The following is a 20,499-nucleotide window of genomic DNA, read 5'->3' as shown; positions in this document are numbered from 1 at the left end:
AACTATAAAACTCTTAGAAGAAAACATAGGGTATGGAGTTTTAGTTTTACAAGATGAAATTGTTATGAAGATGGATGGTGGTGATGGTTGTAGAACATTATGAATGTATTTAATACCACTGAACTATCCACTTAAAAAGTGTTAAGATGGCAAGTTTTGGGTTATGTGTAGTTTGTAAAGACAAATTGAAAAAAATAATAAGTCCTTAATTTTTTTTTTTTTAAAGAACAACTAGCTACATTGTAGATAATGGATCATAAGAAGGCAAGAACAGATATGGGAAACCAATTTTTATTTACTAGTGGGGTGTTACAGCACTCAAAAGGCTAAGCCATGAAGATGACTGTCCTATACACACAGAACTGTAATATATAGTTTTCATTGCCCTGACAATGTAAACTAGTTTGAATATGTTGGATATGGCTGGGTTTCAGAGAGCAAAAAGAAATGTACTCTCCTCTCAGTGGACTTAACTGGAGAAGGCAGTGGTAGACAAGAGAATCCCTATAGGTGGTTTTGGAAAATCTGTGCCTGGTTTCCTAAATGAAGCCCAAGGAGGTAGAAACCTCATGGAAAAGTCTCCCATTAAAAAAAAGGGGTGGGGAGGGCAGAAACTATGGTTTCAGTAACATTTTAAAACACAACCAGCCCCACCTGGAAGTGTGGATAGCAATTGTTTCCCATATGGTCCCACATCATAATATCATGGCGCAGTAGAGATGCCTGGAAATTATCCCGTGTTGGAAGGGAGATGGAGTCAGTCTTTGTGTTGGAAGGGATATGGAGTCAGTCTTGGCATCCATCAGTTAGGGAGTGATAGGTAAAATGTAGCAAATGTACATACAAAGAAACAGATCCTATAACAAGCAGAAACAAAGATGGATCTTAAAACAAGAGGGCTTAGAGAAAAATTAGGAAACACAGATCTACAATCTTACCATTCATATTCTACTCATCCTCTTCCTCCATAATTATCTACAGAAACTCTTTGAATGCTTGCTCTTTCGTCTATTCATTCAAAAAATACTTAAGTCCCTACTGTGTACAGCCCTTGGGCTAATGTGCAGACTATTAAATGTTGAACAAGACATATTTTATTCCCGCAAGAAGCTTAAAATCTAGTAGGAGAGACAGAAAAGTATATAGACAATCACAATTAAATTGCGTAATTATTAGCATTTATTCATTCTTCTTCTTATCCTTTTCATCATCTCTCCAGGTGATATGTCAGCTTAGTAACTGATACAAAGAAAAGACACACTTGGGAGGAACCATATTAGTGCCTAAGAACCCAGATGACTATAATGGCCTCTAAGTATGTCAACCAAGTGAGCAATGTCTTATACATTATCTCTTAGACAGCTGAAACTCATTAAATTTCTTGGGCAGTCCCATGAAATACGTCCTCCACCCAAACATGAACAACAGTAGGTCCTGACCTTAGTCAGAAAGCAGACAACCAAATGTCCTGTGTGCTATCCATCTGTGGTATTCACTAGGACAACAAGAACCACTTCAAAAAAACAATATGTGGCATTTGATAAAATAGAAGGTGCTGGAGGGAGAGGCGATCAGTTCAGTGAAATTAGATCCAGCTGTAAGCCACTCAGGCCAGGGCTATCTGTAAATCGGTTTTTTTTCCCTGCCCTGTACATTATAGCAATCTACTACAGATCACAAGAGCACAGGCAAAAGCCATATGTTTGGCATCATGTGAACAGCATCTGGTATTTTTTAAGATACAACTAAAAACGTTGAAAATACAATAAAACAACTGTCATTCACTTAATGCTTATGCTTATATCTTAGCTCACGGATAGTTTTATGACAAATAAACAGTTGTATGAAGTCTCAGTTTAGTCACCTTCCTTTATACATTTCTTTCCTGGGTGAATTACATTTTTGTCTCTTCTTTTGGCTTGGTCCAAGTGTAATTTGTATATGTGCATGTGTGCTACTGTAGATGGTGAAACATTGCTGTATAAGCAGAATGAAACTGTCTTTTTAAGGTGGATTTGGCCAAGTAGTCTACGAAGTCATAAATATTATTTACACTCAATTCTGTTTACTAAAAGCCTGTAGGGGTCTGGCTAACATGTTTCATAATGTCTAGAATTCAGGCTTACATTGGAGTAGTAAGGGAAAAACACATGTGGTTGGCACTTGGGAAAGTGGACACGGGAAGTTTTGCTGGTCCTACTGAATTATATATGAACTATCATTCCAGATCAAATCTACTCATCTAGGCATTTCAACAAGTATACCTACTAAAAACTGATAGCCCCCAAAGCAGTTAATGTAAACCTCAAGAGTAGTTGGAAATGTCTTAATTATTGGTTTGGGAAGACTCTTAACCCCTTGCTAAAACAAATTAATGAAACTGACTAATTCACATCATCTTTGCAGTTGTCCATACAATAGTGCTGTTAGTCTTAAAATTCTCAGATAGAGACATGTTAACTTTTTAGATGCTGATTTAGAGAAGGATAAGTATACTAATCGTCTTTGAAAGCACTTAATATATTATTTTATATGGTGAAGATAGAAAAGTTGTAATGGGTTCTTTAGTGAGAAAACCAAGGTATAAATAAATAAATTAAATAAATAAATAGCTAGCAACTCTCCTATGTAGAATTTTCATATATTTTCCAAAATCAAGGCTACACTGAATATAAAACACCAAATTTGTATTTATTTGATTCCTCCAACTAGTTTTGCATACTTCAGAGTTCACTTTTTTTCACTGTGATTTACTTGGGAGAGTAGCCAGGATGTGGCCTGGTCTGGGATACATTGATTTCATATCTAAAAAAAGATGGGTACAGTTCACCAGGAGCTAGTAAAAAAAAAAAAAAAAAAAAAAAACACGAAGAAAGAAAGAAATTAGTTAGAATAGGTTCTCAATGGAAAGTAGAAAGAATTTATTTGTAAAGAAGAAAAAAATCAGAAAATCATTTTCTTAGTTTGTCTACTTCATAAGTAAAATTAAGGATAGTCTGGACTTAATCTTTCACTGGATACTAAATTCAGTTTATTTCTAAATAAATCACTTAGTCATTTGAAAAGATATAAATTATCTGTAGCAAATTATAAATAATTATTTTAAAAATAATGATTATAGTTAATATTACTAAATAGACTAAATTCCAAAAGGCCTATTCCATTCAAGTGGAGAATGTCATTTTTAATCTTGTTGGTTCCCACTTTTGTGCTCCATTTTATTTATACATAGCCATAATACTTACCGAGATGAAGTATAATTATTTCTAGACTATGAATTCTTTTAGTATCAATGCCATGTTTTATTCATGTTTGTACTCCTAGTATCTACCTGGAAGAAGCCAAGGGTGGGGGAGGAAGGGGGGTATTTTAAAACAAAAGGAAAAGCCAATTTGGAGACTTTTCTCTATGTAAACTATCCAATTGATTTAAAAATATAAATACTAGCCTGATTAAAAAAGTCTTGCCTATCTGGGAAGCATAAGCCCATTAAAACATCAGAAGCACAGTGTACAGGAATGTGCATACAGTGACACAGTATACAGTATATAGTAATGGATCCAAAAAAACAGTGGAAATTGACTAATGGAATTGATGACCATTATGTTCCGAGGACACAGTCTTATACGGTCATATAGTACAAGGCCTATGCTGCTTTAACTCAAACATCCTCTGCTAGTCTGAGGAGAGGATGAGGCATTGCAATAGATTGACAACACTGACATCATTAACTTCAAGGGGATTTTCTCCTTCCATTGATATATACTGGATATTTATTTTATAGCTGGGAAAGAGTGAAACAACCTGATGGAAGCAGATACCACAAGTAAGAAGGAAAATCTTTGTTTCTTATCCAGCCACACGAACTGAATTTGAGTGAGCTCTTATTATTAAAGGGTGTAAGACCAATCAAAAATAATTGAACTTAATGCAAATCATGTGTGTAGTAAAAAAAAAAAAAAAAAATCAAATGTATAGAATGGTTTAAAATTATAAATTACTCCTTCTAATATTGAATCTCACTCTCCAGGTACAATCACTTTTATATTACTAAAACCCTGTATTTCGAAGAAATGCATTTATAAGGATTTTAGGAATTATCAATTGAATTTTGGTTATATGAAAGTTTAGCTTATTTACAAAACTATCTCTTCTCTTCATTCCCAGTATGGGAAGTGTGTGGGATGGCCACTGGGGAGCTAAGAAGGTTGGGGTGGGAAGGTGCCATGAGTGGAGTATGAAGGAGATGGCAGCAAATGCAACATTTTGAGGTGATGCCAAATTAGAAACTTGGCCAACTGCCCAAAGATATCAATACAAAGGGCAAATCAGAGGAAAAGATCTTGGAGCAAAATCAACAGAATGGAGGCAGTCAAGAGAAAAGAGATGCAATGGTGGGGAAGGGCAGAGAAGGATGCAGTTTTTGCACCCACTACATCTCCCTGGCAACTCTTTTTTTTTTTTTAATTTTTTTTTTTTCAACGTTTATTTATATTTGGGACAGAGAGAGACAGAGCATGAACGGGGGAGGGGCAGAGAGAGAGGGAGACACAGAATCGGAAACAGGCTCCAGGCTCTGAGCCATCAGCCCAGAGCCCGACGCGGGGCTCGAACTCACGGACAGCGAGATCATGACCTGGCTGAAGTCGGACGCTTAACCGACTGCGCCACCCAGGCGCCCCTCCCTGGCAACTCTTAAAGAGCTCGTGCCACACAAGAAGCCTGCAGAGATGGTCTCCTGAATGGTGGCCATCAGAACTGGCATTTAGAAAACCAGCTAAAAAAACTAAAGTAAGCCCTTAAAAGATATTTGTTTAAATCATTTCAATTTTGCAATAATCTGTAAAAAGTAAAATGTTGAAACATTGTGAAGTCTATACCAATCAATAAGCCATCCCAATGAAACTTAACATTTGAAAGCCCAGGGGCATGAATGCAAATGGAGGCAAACATACTAAATTCTGTATATTCACAAGTTACAAATCAAGGCAACTTTTAAATAAAATATATTCTATCTTCCTACTTTGACAAATATAACTTTGTAACAGAAAGATAAACGGATAAAGTTATGATTTTTTATATATGATTGAAATTCAGCAAAATAACAGAATTAAATTTAATAAGTATTATGTTGTGTCAGTGATCTGTAAATGTACTAATAAAACTGTATATTTCATAAACTATTTTTTTAAAATCATTTTTTACCGTCATTTCAGCAAAATGCTACATTACTCTATTTGAGACTTTTAGTCTGTATTATTTTGAAAGTAATCACTTAAGAATTAAAAATAAGGTGCACCTGGGTCACTCAGTTATTTAAGCATCTGACTTCCACTCAGGGAGTTCGAGCCCTGCATTGGGCTTTGCATCTACAGCACAGAGCCTGCTTCAGATCCTCTGTCTTCCTCTTTTTCTGCCTCTCTCTCTTTCAAAACAAAACAAATATATTTTTTTAAATAAAATAAATTTTTAAATTTTTAAAAAGAATTAAAAATAAAATGCAATCATAAATGTGTATGAAATATGAATATTTTTAATAAAAATGTTAATCAAGGTAATTTAAAAAATAAAAATATTAAAATTATCATCCATGCACATTTTCAAAAAATATTCTTCTAAAGTATTCAACATCTACTGAATGTGAAGGGCAAGGTACAAATTATATTTCATATGAAAATTTTAAATATATTTAAATTATGCTGAAATTTTACTTTGGGAAATTATAATTAAATGTATTAAATATTTTAATAAAAATGAAACTATTAGCGATTCTAACACTCAGCATTAATCTAATTATATCTGACATCATGCTTTAGGGATATTACATGTATACCTACATGTATAGAAATTTAAGTGAAATATGAATTGTTAAATATTACATACTTCTGTTGCCTCATGCAAATGTTGTAAAATACCATGCTAATTTGTGAGTACCCCAGAATCAAACTGAAACACAAAAACAGCTAAAAGAAAAAATATGTATATAAATAATTTTACAACTGGTAAATATATATATGTTTTGACAGCTAAAACAGCTAAAAGAAAAAATATATATATATAATTTTACAACTGGTAAATATATATATGTTTTGTACTACTGGCTAACAAGAATTGATTTCATTCATGCCTTCTAAGAAAAGATTTAAGAAGTTAATTTATCTAATTACCTAAATGCTTTTTCCACTTGTATATGAGACAGAGGTATTAGCTAATGCTACTGTGATAATCATAATGCAATATATAAGTTCATCACTTATGGTATACACTGTATACCTTATAAATATTACATGTCACTTATAGCTCAATAAAGCTGGAGAAAAAACCTTTCCCACACAAATGAAGCCATATCCATCTCCAAAGAATGGAAGTACAATCCACAAACTCACCACATTTAGATTCAGTCACCTTTTGTTTCAGGAACACAGGGGATGGGGGGAGTGGAAAAGCTCTTCCCTGTGGCCTGAAAGATAGTCTGGACAGTGGATGTTCTGGATGTTCAAAGTTTGTAAGGTTTCAGGTGCAGGATATTTAAGCTCTATCAGAGCTGGACACTGAATCATGAGTAACAGTGGTGCTCACATGTACTTTAATAAATTGTACCTGTGTGTTTGGGATATCTAGTCATCAACCAGATCTCTAAGGAAGTGTGAGACCCCTAAGGGTGGTGCTGCCAGCAACAGAAGTGACTTAAATGATACTAAAAAGTCCTAAGAGAACATATAGAGAATTAATATCTAGATCTACTAACAGTGACTCTTAAAGGTTTCCATGTTACTGTTATCATTATGTCAGAACAAACTAAAAAAACAAAAGTAAGTTTAGGAAATTAATAAATCCAACAAACCCTATACTTCAAATTCATGATACAGGCATCATGTCTGTGGAGGCCACTACTATATATATACCTGTATACAAAGTGCACCATACTTGGTGCATAACAGGAGCTTAATAAATATTTATTAACAAAATATTTTGTACCTAGTATGCATTATGTGATCAGGTAGATTTAAGACAGTGGGTGCCCACTGCTCATGTCCTCAAGGGGACACCTGAGACCAGATTCACATGCCAGAGTAGAATTTGCCAACTTTTTCATCAGTTCTTTCCATGACCTTTGTGACAGCCCAATCTAAAGCAACCTGCTGCCATGACCAACATGGGCCATTGCTCATCACCAAGATCATAAGTATGTTTCAGCATTAAATAAGTACCAGATCTGAGGTCTCATTACTTTTGAATTCAATACACAATTTGAGGACAGCCGGTGAATCTGGAGGATGTGTTTCAGTACTAGAACAGCCTTATTCCAGCTTCAGCTTAAACTTTGGCTCCTTCTCTGCCTCTATTCCCAAGCTTAAATCAACTGCCAGTCTCTGTTCCAAACTGGAGTTGTGCCATAGCCTTTCCCCTGATGATGAGTCATTTCACCAGTTACTTTAGGGGTTGGTGGCATAACCCATGAACTCAATCTAAAGGGTGGGTCATTTGGAATGGGTAATAAAACTAGGTTTAGTTCATCAGCTGCCAAGCTTTGACTAAAATATTTAAATACATCCATCCAAACTTTGGACAATTTGTAGGGACTTTATAAAAAGAAAGTGAAATTTTTTTTAAGTTACAGTAAAATGAAACACATTTTTGAAAAATGTCTACTTTTATAACTGTCAAAGATGATAGTCTTCACAGAATTATACTTTAATTCTTTTGATTTTTCTTTCTCCAGAATAATCACACTTAAACAGATTCCCAGCCTAGGTAATTACATGAATATGTCGACTCAATGACAGCATGGAGTTTTTACCAATTATGAGTAAATAACGTATTTATACAACTGGAAGTGATTTACAACAAATTTGACTTATCAAGCAATACTGAGTTTAACGCTGATAAATATTACTAAAATGTTGGATGGAATTCAGACCACATTGGTTGGAATAAACCAGTGTAGGTTTCAGAGGAAGCAGAGCAGCATAATAAAAATCAAGAGCATTAAATTCACCTAAAAGGCCAACCTGACGGCACTCGGGGCCAGTCTCTTTCTTTTACTTCCAAAGCATGTATTATGTGGATCTCAGTCTCAAGTATTAGCAAAATCCCCTCTAGTGTTCTTCCAATAAACTTACTCATTTTCCATGAAGGACCACACTGTAAGAGAAAGGTAAGGTCTCCACCTCATAGTTTAAGATTTAATCTTAGGAGCACCTGGGTGGCTCAGTTGGTTAAGCGTCTGACTTTGGCTCAGGTCATGATCTTGCAGTCTGTGAGTCCGAGCCTCGCATCAGGCTCTGTGCTGGCAGCTCAGAACCTGGAACCTGCTTCAGATTGTGTCTCCCTCTCTCTCTGCCCCTCCCCTGCTCACACTCTCTCTCAAAAATAAATAAATATTTTTTTTAAAAAAAGATTTAATCTTAAAGTTTTCCAACAAAAAAAAAACTGTTTCCTGGAATTATGGGAACCTGCACTGTGAGTTTCATGCATTTGGGGCTCCTCGGAGACAGAGGCTTTTACTTGTATAATCCATGTTCCGCACAGAGAGGAGTTGGTACAAAACTGGTGCTCTTGAGCTTGAGTGGATTTGTTACTATAACAGATTCATTTTCAGCATTAATTTTATTTTTTTTATATCAGTAAGAGTTAACATGGGATGTGTAACCAGCATAAAAAGCCAAACACTTAAGTGCTAATTATTTTTCAAAGAAAAAATTTTTTTCATTGAGATACAACAAAATAATGTAAGATGTTTCTTCTGCACTTAATATAAAACCAACTTCTTTAAGTTTCTGTATATAATGTGTGTCCATTTATAATGTTAGTAGCTAACCTCTCCTGTTGTTTCTTTATTCAGACTTATACAGATTCCCTTTTCCTCTGAGGAGTGTAATTATGAGAATCAGGAATAATATTTTCAAATTGTCACATAAATATTTCTGACATTCCACACTCTATGGATTTTGTACACACACAACTCTGACCTTCTTCTGGACTTTAGGATCATACTTCCAAGGTAAAATTAATTACTGTTCCCTGTTTTATGCACCCAATGTGCATTGTGCAATATATCACGGCAAGGAATCCTTAAACACTATGATAAAATATCTCATCATTATAGCTTTATTTTATTCAAGGATAGTGTTTAAGACCAGTACATTTTTGTTGCTTTGTTTTCATCTATAGCAATTGAAATAAATTTAATGTTAGAAAGAAACTCAAGGGACATTTTAACTTTAATGGTCCTTGCATGTGGGGTTATAGCTAAGTGTAAAACCACTAAAGTGAAGTTTGTGTACGATGGTTTTATGGCATCATAACAATGACTGTGAACTGTATCCATGCTGGAAAACTCCACAAGTGATCATTCATCTTGTGCTCTTCAGCAGGAAAGTACTAAATGGATACATAAGAGTTGTATCTAGGTATAGAATCACTAGCAACCAGCTGACAAATGCTTACACACCAAGAAATACAAAAGAACCAGAAACAAGCACCTATCATCTATGCATACCTATTCCTACCTTTTTTCCAACAGGTTAACAATTAGATGCATTTTGGTAGAAAAGTTAAATTTCTGTTTTCTTTGAACCAAAAGATGATATAATTTGCAGTGCTCAGACCTAAGGGTGCTGGGTACAGCCAAGACTATAGCTAATTTGGGGTTTCAAAGATGGGAGAGTATCCCTTGGTTTTCATACCACTTCCCCCTTTGAAAGAGTTGTTAAGCAAATGTTTACCTTGTCATCATGTATAACTTGGGCAATATGTTCTGAGTATTATGGGATTGTGTGCTCCCCACTGTGGGTTATTCACAAAATTTCCTGAAGTTATTGTGCAAAGCAAGTTACTGTGAAGGTTCTCCAAGGTTCTGGCTGACTTATGTTTGGAATAAGTCTTTTGTTGTTATTTGCTTTCTGACAGAGGGACTGGAAATTGTCTGGACTTTGGAACTGACTTTGTGATGTTTGGATAGTGCTCTAAAAGTGAGTGGTGTGTTAGCATGTGGTTTACTTATGCAAAACAAATCAAAACTTAAAGTAAATTTCTTAAAATTATAAGTGTTTTTGAGAAGAATTCCTAGCAATCCCAATTTTGTGGTACAACAGACTCACTGGCTAAAATATCTGGCAAGGTACTTAACTGTAACCTTCTTCAACCTGAGTTTAGCAATGCTGCAGAAGCTCTTACTAGGTTTGTTTGTCCCTCCCTCCCTATCTCCACATATTACAAAAGAATGGTTTATTAAGAGCCACATCTTAAAACTTAAGTAGACAGTGATACCAATTGCCTACTAACAATGTTTTACCAAGGTTTAAAAAAGGTTTTTTAAAAGCTGCAACTCAAAACTAGTTCAATTCCATAGCAACTAACTCTGGACATTTTCTTTTACAATAGGAGGCTAGGGAGAAGATGAATTGATGAATATGTAAAGCAGTGAACAGTTCATTGGGGATGCACGTTTTCATAAAAGGACACATCCCTTCTCCTTACATTGTGAGTATTTCTGTAGCCATCTATATAACGTTAGTTGAAAAATAGCAATATAAATGGGAAACTATTTATTAATAGAAGTCTGGGTCAAAGGCTCTCCTCTCCCCAAGTCACATGTCCCCTCTTTCTGCACAGACCCTGCATCATTTTTTTTTATCTTAGATTCTCTTCAAATCCTAGAATCTAAAGATAAAATAAAATTTAATTAATTTAATTGATATACTGCTGAGTTCCTTCACCTACAAAAACAGATCACCCTTACCTATGTGTGCACATAGGTTAAACTGTACATTTCGATTAATTAATCTCATGGGGGCTTTGTCAAAATAAGAACCAGTGCATCAAACCACAGCCCCATCCTAGACACACAGAAGTATCAGGGTGCTCCCATCAGCACGAGGCACTCTGTACTCTTCTATCAATCAGTGGCACTTTACTCATCATGTAAAATACCTCCCTACTGCCAATTCCTATGATTAAGTATTATGTGCCTTTAAAGTATTTTAATGAAGGTAAAAACATGATTTGTATGACAGAATTAGCCACAGAAATTTGGACAGTGGACACTCCCAAGAAATGCCCAGTTCTAAGACCTCAACTGCAGTATTTACTCTGGTTCTGCTCTCTTAGCGGGTCTCCAACTTCTGCTATCAACTCTATTACTATTAGTGGGAGATCTGACTGGCTCCTGAGTCACTACCTCTGAACATCGAGAACAGGAATAACAAGAGTGGTCTACTATTATAGCAATAAATACAAACATAGAGATAGTTGGAAACCAAGTCTGGAATATGTTGACCTTGAAAGAACATCATTTTGTTTCAGGAGCAAGGTACAATGCCTAGCACACTTATCTACCAAGGTCCCAAGCATTGATCCAGGATATGAAAGCCACTATTAAGGTATAATTTTTTTCAGCTATATATGCAGGGATAGACAGCTATCAGTTTGTGTGGACCAGAAAACCCTCTCTCTTCTGCACCAAGTTTCTATTTTCATTCATTCATCCACTGATTCACTCACTCATTCCCAGCATCATGCCAGACTCTTAAGCACAACCAAATCAAAACTAAGTTAACATTGCAGATACTTCCAGTTTCAAGACATGCATGTTTATTGATAGCTTCTTCTTATGAGCCACAACAGTTTGAGACTTTTCCAGTGCCAGTCAAGGATACAATGAGACCTAATTCTATAGGCTCCTGTATAAGATATACCTGATCAGAATATTTTAAATTTCCTAGGCTGGGTAAATTAGAAAAAACTGGCCCCTTCATGTGCCTCCTCAAGGGAGTGAAGGATAATCTATCAATGAATGGGAATAAGAAGGCCCTTTATAAAGCCTATAAATAGAAAAACGAAGAGTGAGAGAAAAAAGGGAAAAATCAGAAAGCAGTGGGATGGAAAAAAACAAGAGATCAGAGAGGTAAATGGGCTAGAAACAAGAGAAGTAAAGTAGAAAAGAAAAGAGGGCTTGAGGCAAAAGAAGTGAAGAGCTATGAGGTCCAAGATAGGCACTCGCCAACTGTTGCACTGAAATGAGAAGAAAGGAGGAATATGTGGGACAGCAAGGATGGGATTGACAAAAGAGTGAGGGGCAGAGAGCATCTAATTTCTCAGCAATTACACCAGTAGTACCTAATCCAGATTGCCCTCATCATTGTGGACTATTGTAATAACTTCCAGGTATCTTGTTGACCCATGTTCCCGTTAGTTTCTCCTCTACCCAGAATCAGAAAGATCCCTATAAAAGGTAAATTGTGATCACATCACTTCCCTGCTCAGATCAATCCAATGTACCCTCTCTTCCCACTCAGAAAGAATAAATTTCAAAAAAAAAAAAAAATCAGAATCCTTGCTATAGCTTCAGAGGGCACACATTATGTGAACTAACTCACATCTCCTTCAGCATGCTGTAAGGCTTTCTTTCTGTTCCTTGTATACATTAGATTTATTTCTTCTTTGGGGCCTTTGTGCTTTGTTTTGGAACTCTCTCTTACCAGCTCAGCTCAAGACTGACTCCTTTTCATACTATAGGTCACAGTTCAAAAGTCACTTTCGCTGGGTCTAACTCATAGATAAAACTCAATGAATGTCTGCTAAATGAATGAATGAGGATAATGAAAACTTCAGCATAACATTAATAATCAAAGAATCTGGGGAGCAAAAAAAGGACTTGGTCAGTGGAAATGCCTGTTTCTCCAGATGATATTAGGAATATCTTGTAGAAGACATTTATATTCATCTAGAGCACAGGAATAGTGCCAATGCATGGAATAAACAGGAATATAAGTTCCAGATTAATAACTTCCTAAAAATTAGGACAGTTTATACATCATTTGTAATGAGCTATTCACATAGCAGCTAATCTATAAAGGTGTTAAAGAAATAGATGAATTATATATTATATACATGGAGTTGACTTTGTCATTTAAATTTCCAAGTGGGGTCAGTTATAATGATTTGACTTAAGAATTTACATTAGACTCTTATCTCACAGCATACATAGCTATCCTAAGATTGAGACTTATTTGTTCTCAGGACATTTGTACTGTTCACACTTTGAGCTATCAGTTTTCACCTAGTGCTGACGAATATAAGCTGAGTTGCTATGAAGCTGCAAACTGGATTATCCAGGAAGCAAAACTCCCAAGCCATGTCCACACCTGTCTTTTCTTACTTGACCTATATTCAAGTAGCTTGCTTTACTACTCTGACATTGCCCAGCTACCTGAATAGAATCTCAGATATGATGGAAACCAAAAGAAAATTCTTCCAAATAAATTTCACCGTCTTATATCTAAGCCCATTACTGGTTCAGTTTTAAAGAGTCTGCTGTTAGTAAATGATATGCTCCCTATTTAGAATTGCATCAGCCTTTCAAAAACATCTACTTCCTATGCATTTTTACTAGTTCTTTCTACAGTAATTGAAATAGTACTGATCCAGGATATGAAAGCCACTATTGATGGCTTTATGATGACCATTATTTTGGATCATATTTTTTATTAAACTCTTATTAATCTAATGACTTTGTTTTCTCACCTGTGTACTTTTGCATATGCTATTCTTCCTATGGAGAATCCCATAATCCACCCCACTGTCCCCCACCCTACTATCTTCTACTGTTTCCTCTGTGCTCAGCCTTTTTGACTCAGGAAAAAGTTTTAGCTAATCTTTGAAAATTTCCTCAGTCACCTAAATCAGAGAGTCATCTATCCTTTAGATCCCACAGCAATTAAGGCCAAGACCACTAATCAGCAAGTGAGGTAGCTAATCTCCAAAGATGACCTCTAAAAATGCCTCCACTACCTACCTGCTGTTCCTCACATCAAGAGGTGGAACTTATTCTCCCCACTTCATCCTACTATCACAGGCTGGTCTTAAAACTGCCTAGATCGGGGCGCCTGGGTGGCTCACTCGGTTAAGCGGCCGACTTCGGCTCAGGTCATGATCTCGCGGTCCATGAGTTCGAGCCCCGCGTCGGGCTCTGTGCTGACAGCTCGGGGCCTGGAGCCTGCTTCGGATTCTGTGTCTCCCTCTCTCTCTGACCCTCCCCCGTTCATGCTCTATCTTTCTCTGTCTCAAAAATAAATAAACGTTAAAAAAAAAAAAAAAAACAAAAACTGCCTAGATCAATAGAATGGGGTGAAAATGGATATGCTGGTACTTCTGATCCCAGGACGTAAGAGTACTAAAAATGTCTACTTCTTGATACTTGGAGACCTAATGCATGATGTGAGGAAATCACACGGGAAAAAAGAGACCACATAAAGATGTTCTGGAGGATGAGACATGGGAACATCCTAGCCCAGCTATCACCTGACTGCAATGGTATGACAGACTTCAAGTGAAACCAGAAGAACTGCCCAGGTGAGCCCCAGTCAATCCATAGAATCATGAGAAATAATAAAATTAATAGCTATTGTCTTATATCATTTTAGGGTGATTTGTTATGTAGCAATAACCAAAATAGTCAATCATGTTAGCAGCACAGATTTTTATGACTGAAATGGCTTCAAATATTAGTAAATTTTCCTGTGTCATGAGTTATTCTCTGTTATTGCTCAAGCCATAATCTTCTTAAGGGTAAGGAATGTGTTTTAATGCTTTTTATGTCCCTCACTCTCCAGCACAGTGCCCTAAAAATTGTATGTACTGATTATTATCTTGTTCACAGACTAAGTACTTTAGAAGCCCATCTCATTACTTTTGGCTCTTGGAAGTTTTAGAATAAAGCTAATTTTATTGTGAAATTATTTCTATACACACACACACACACCTTTGAGGACTATATTATTAACAAATTTTCAGAATCTAAAACATGATTTTGATATTATTTATATCTTGCACCTTTATTATTTTTCATATGTGAAGAAGCACTGTTACATAATTATTCAACTATAATAATATAAGAACAAAATTATTTTAAGGCCTCCCTTAGAAACCAAGAAAAATTACTCAGCTGAATCTAAAATAGAGTAACATCTAAAATTCCAAATGATTAAGAGTAACATTTTATTTTATTACGCAGGGGCATAGAATCTATATTACCAGTAATATCCCAAAGCACTTTAGAAGACTTATGTGAGTAACAATGAAATGATTGCATTTCCAGAAAAGACACGTAGCAATCATACTGCTGGTTCTTTCTGCACTTCAGTGATTCAATCTCTTGGCTAGATGTTTTAACTTTTGCATCACTGGAGGTTTGTCCAAAATATATTTTAAATAACCACATACCTTCAGAGCCTCATTCTTAAAGCTTTCGAGAATATTTGGCCAGTTCAATGATCTCAGTGGCTAAATATCTTTAGCTATACAGTTTTGCACCTACATCACATATCATTTGGGGGAACAAGTACTATGTATACCTGATAATCTGACCACATTTATTTCCTATTTTAAAATTGTTGGGGCACCTGGGTGGCTCAGTCAGTTGAGCATCTGACTTTGGCGCAGGTCATGATCTCACAGCTCGTGAGTTCGAGCCCCACATCGGGCTCTGTGTGGACAGCTCAGAGCCTGGAGCCTGCTTTAGATTCTGTGTCTCCCTCTCTCTCTGCCCCTAACCCACTCACATTCTGTCTCTGTCTCTCTCAAAAATAAATAAACATTAAAAAAAATTTTTTTTAATTGTTACAAGTACACGGGTCATTTAATTTAAAGGCTTACCTTCATCTAGGATCACAGATGGTGTTAGAAGGAGCATAAAAAACACAATTTTGAAAATATAATTTGAGATGTTAAGTGTCAAAACTATAAACATGGAATATAAATTAAAATTAAATTTAAAGACATTTGAAACCACATATTTATGTAATAGTCTTCATATTTATAAGCTGGTCCTCAGAGTACATGAATTTTCTACACTTCCTCCTGGACATAATCTAGGTTTCCTCTGGCCACACAGTCTGAGAAAGCCAATGGGATCAAAAACAGTAACAAATGTCCTGAGTCAGTATTCAGACAACTGAAAGAGCTCCAGCCCAACATGTTAAGGTTTTTAACTTTATGGTTTAATACATTTTTTTTTTTTTTTGTAGAATCAATGGGTTATACAAAACACCTCTTCTGCCAGACACCTACCTAATATATGCTTCTCCTTCCTTGACGGTGCTCAGAGAGACAAAGTGCCAAAAACAATAAAATACTTGGGAATAAAATTAGCCATGGAAGTGAGAGACCTGAATACTGAAAACAATAAAACATTGATGAAATACACTGAAGGCACAAATAAAAACATATCCCATGTTCTTGGATTGGAAGAATATTGTCAAAATGTCCATACTATCCAATGTGATCTATAGATTCAACATGATATCTATCAAAATCTCAATGGCACTTTCCACAGACATACAATAAACTATCTTAAAATTTGTATGGAACCACAAGAAATCCCAAAGAGCCAAAGCAATCCTGAGAATGAAGAACAAAGCTGGAGGCATCACACTTCCCGATTTCAAGCTATATTAATCAAAACAGTATGGCACTGGCATAAAAAGATGCACACAGACCAGTAAAACAGAAGAGAGAGCCCAGATGTATGGCCAACTAAGTTTGACAAGAGCACCAAGAACACACAAGCGGAAAAAAAGCTCTCTCTTCAATAAATGGTGCTGGGAAAATTGGATATCCACATGTAAAAGAATGAAACTAGATCTCTATCTTACATCATACAAAAATTAACTTGAAATGGCTTAAAGACATAAATGTAAGACCCGAAACCATAAAACTCCTAGAAGAAAACATAGGGGAAAAGAACCTTGGCATTGGTGGTCTTGGCAATGGTTTCTTAGATAAAACACCAAAAGTACAGACAACAAAAAGCTAAAATAAACAAGTATAACTCCACCAAACTAAAGAGCTTCTGCATGGCAATAAAACCTTCAATAAAAAGCAACCTATAGGATGGGAGAACATATTTGAAAATCATATATCTGATATATCCAAAATATAGTAAGCTCATACAACTCAATAGCAAAAAAAAAAAAAAAAAAACAAACAAAAAAAACAAATAAAACATTTAAAAAATGGGCAAAGGACTTACACAGACATTTTCCCAAAGACATACAAATGACCAGTAGAAAGAGTCCAAATGTCCATCGACTGATAAATGGATAAAGAAAATGTGGCATATATATACACAATGGAATATTACTCAGTGATCAAAAAGAATGAAATCTTGACATTTGCAACAACGTGGATGGAACTGGGGTGTATTATGCTAAGTGAAATAAGTTACAGAAAGACAAGTATCATGATTTGACTCATATGTAGAATTTAAGAAACAAAACAGATGAGTATGGGGGAAGGGAAGGGAAAATAAGACAAAAACAGAGGAGTCAAATCATAAGAGACTCAAATACAGAGAACAAACAGTATTACTGGAAGGGAGATGAGTGGGGGATGGACTAAATGGGTGATGGGCATTAAGGAGGGGACTTGTTGAGATTAGCACTGGGTATTATATGTAAGTGATGAATCACTAAATTCTACTCCTGAAACCATTACTACACAATGTTAACTAACTTGGATTTAAATTAAAAAAAAAAAAGTTACCAAAAGGTATATGAAAAGATGCTTAACATCATTAGTCACCAGGAAAACATGAAACAAAGGCACAATGAGATAGCACCTGAAATGTTAGGATTGCTATTATCAACATGACAAGAAATAACAAATGTTGGGGAAGATGTGGATAAAAGGGAACCTTTATATACTGTTGGTGGAAACATAAATTGATTCAACCATTAAGGACCCTCCAAAAAATGAAAATTGAACTACCATATAAGGATCCAGCATTCCCACTAAGTATATATCTGAAAGGAACTGAAATCAGTATCTCAAACAGATATCTGCACACACATGCTCATTGCAACATTATTCACAATGGCCAAAGTACAGAATCAACCTAAATGTCCTTCAATGGATGAATGGATAAAGAAAATGTATATGTGTACACCACAAATACTGTATGGTGTCAGTTACGTGTGGAATCTTAAAAAAAAAAAAAAAAAAGGAAAAGGAAAAAAAGCCAACCCAATTAATAGAAACAGAAATATAATGGTGGCTACTGGGGAATGCTGAGGGGAGGGGGAAATAGGGTGATGCAGATCAAGAGTACAAATTTTCAGTTATAAGAATAAGTTCTGGAGTAGCTTGGTTGCTCAGTCGGTTGAGCATCCAACTCTTGATTTTGGCTCAGGTCATGATCCCAGGGTTGTGGGATCGAGCCCTGCATCAGGCTACATGCTGAGAGTGGAGGTGGACCCTGCTGAAGATTCTGTATGTCTTTCTTTCTCTGGCCCTCTCCCCTGCTCATGCACATTCTTTCTTAAAAAAAAAAAAAAAAAAAAAAAATAAGTTCTAAAGATCTAATGTACAGCTTATGACTATGGTTAATAATATGGTTATTAATGACTATGGTTAATAATACAGTATTATATACTTGAAAGTTGCTGAAAGTAGATCTTACACATTCTCACCCAAAGGAAAACAAAGTTAACTATGTGTGGTGTTGTAGGACAAGTTTCAAGTAAATAGGATGAAAAGCTTCTCTGCTGATAAAAGTTCCACCCTTTCTGTTTCTTCTTTGTTCCTCTAGTATGGAACACAAAGGTGATATATGGAGATGCAGCAGCTATTTTGAAACTATGAAGATATACATAAAGAAAGGCCTTCACCCCAAAGATTAAAAGATACAATCCAAGACCCTGATGAAACATTTAAGCCACTGCAGGAGTCCTAAACTGCCACTTCCCCTTTTTGCCTAAGCTGTTGCATTTGGGATTTCCATAACCTGTATCTTAACTTCCCCCAAAGTTCTCTAGATCATGGTTTAAATCATCAGTATCTACTCCTAATTAAAACTAAAAGTTGAAATGACTTAGACACTAGAGATTTTATATAATTAATTTTCCTTTCGTTAGTTCTCTCGGATCTAGTATCTCCTGTTTATTTCAAAACTGTGAAAATTGTATGTAATTACTTCATATTTGAACACTGCAACAGCTTTCAAAGTAGTTTCACTGTATCTATTTTCTCTTAACCCACTCATGGTCACTAAAATAATCTTAAAAAAAAAACCACAACATTTCTTTTCTTTACTTATAACCCCACACAAAGAACCTCACTACCTCCTGTCCCCTGCTCTGACTCTAAATTCCTGATGGTTCACTTCTCCCACGATTTGGAAGTCTTTCAAACAATCTCTTCAATCTCAACATACATGCCCCTGCACTCTAATCATGAGCTCATGTTATGGTTTATTTCTTCCTCCTTGTCCATACCATTCTCTACGTGTTTTCCGCCAACTTTCAACCTTCCATTATCCTTTTCCACCAAGTCTGAATTTGGTGTCCCCTACCAAAAAAAAACAAAAATTAAAACAAAAACAAAAAAACTCTCAGGAAGTTTTTCTGATTCAAATCCTTTACATTACCTCTGTGATTACTATGACCTTGGTTTACAAAAAAAAAAAAAAAAAAAAAAAAAAGCAAATATTTAAGCAAACTCTATAGTAAAAACCCTCATATAGATAGTTATAGGGTATTCTTGAATGCAGGGATATTGTTTCTCTTTCATTCTACTTGAGTGCTTAGCACACAGCAAGTACTAAAATAAATGAACATGCCCAACATGATTATTTGAGTACATGGTATACATTTACAAATTCAGAAACTATTCATAAGATGACACTCAAAGTTATTCGATTTCAAAAATAACCTACATAGGCATAATACTTAATTTAATGCACTTAAAATCTAAACTGACCAAAAATGTACATATATCACTGAAAATAAGTTAAGAGTTTATTACAATTAGCTATGTTCTTTCCTTCTGGAAAACCTAAGCAGTCTAGTTACAAAAATCTAAGAACATCTAATTTTCATAGCAGAGGGTACTCTGCACAAAATTACAGGGTTAGGAGCATTTAATCAACTTACTGATCTGATTGTCTCACCAACCTACCCCTTTGATCCCCCAATTGCTCTATACTGGGATTTGTAGCTAAGTATATTGTACTTATAAGTACATGATATTTATCGGTGTAATAAATACTATATGACAATTTTGAAAATAGATACTTTAACAGTTTAACATAACTAAAACTTCAGTAAGTTTTCTAAAATAATTAAAAATCTTGTATAGTCTTGAAAATTGGCATCATTTCATTAGCCAAACTATTCATGCAAAGAAATTACTGAAAGATATGTATTCTTTTTATATCACAGGCTTCATAATATAAAGAGTGAACTTTTTGAAAACAACTATAGAATAAAACTTTATAAGAGAAAAAATTATTTTCAGGTCTTTGATTTCATCTTATAATACAAATCAAATGTAACTATACTATATATTAATTAGACTGCATTGTTTTTCCCTGCATAGTAAAGATTAAAATAGCACACTCAATCCCAACTTTATTTTCAAATTTGAATTTTTAGTATTTGCTTTACAACTGCAAAGTCTTAAAATTTAATGTTATTAGGAATCAAAATGAATGTTTTCCTT

General features: G+C 35.3%; 2 long non-coding RNA genes across 2 annotated transcripts; one reads left to right on the top strand and one right to left on the bottom strand.

Annotated features, from left to right (window-relative positions):
• Window positions 1-275: 275 nt before the first annotated feature.
• Window positions 276-3,332, bottom strand: LOC147581196 (uncharacterized). Its single transcript, XR_015250868.1, has 2 exons — window positions 3,246-3,332; window positions 276-857 (listed from the first exon to the last, which is right to left on the bottom strand). It is a non-coding gene; the product is annotated as an uncharacterized LOC147581196 (long non-coding RNA).
• Window positions 3,333-8,847: 5,515 nt separating this feature from the next.
• LOC147581195 (uncharacterized) lies at window positions 8,848-14,344 on the top strand. The gene is made up of 4 exons (XR_015251531.1): window positions 8,848-9,004; window positions 10,387-10,485; window positions 11,308-11,384; window positions 14,259-14,344. It is a non-coding gene; the product is annotated as an uncharacterized LOC147581195 (long non-coding RNA).
• Window positions 14,345-20,499: the final 6,155 nt, after the last annotated feature.

The sequence above is a fragment of the Puma concolor genome, chromosome B2, assembly GCF_028749965.1.
Source record: "Puma concolor isolate L17-30 chromosome B2, mPumCon1.1.hap2, whole genome shotgun sequence".
Lineage (NCBI taxonomy): Eukaryota > Metazoa > Chordata > Mammalia > Carnivora > Felidae > Puma > Puma concolor.
Note: the sequence above shows the minus strand (reverse complement) of the source record. Positions and strands in the feature narration are given on the sequence as shown.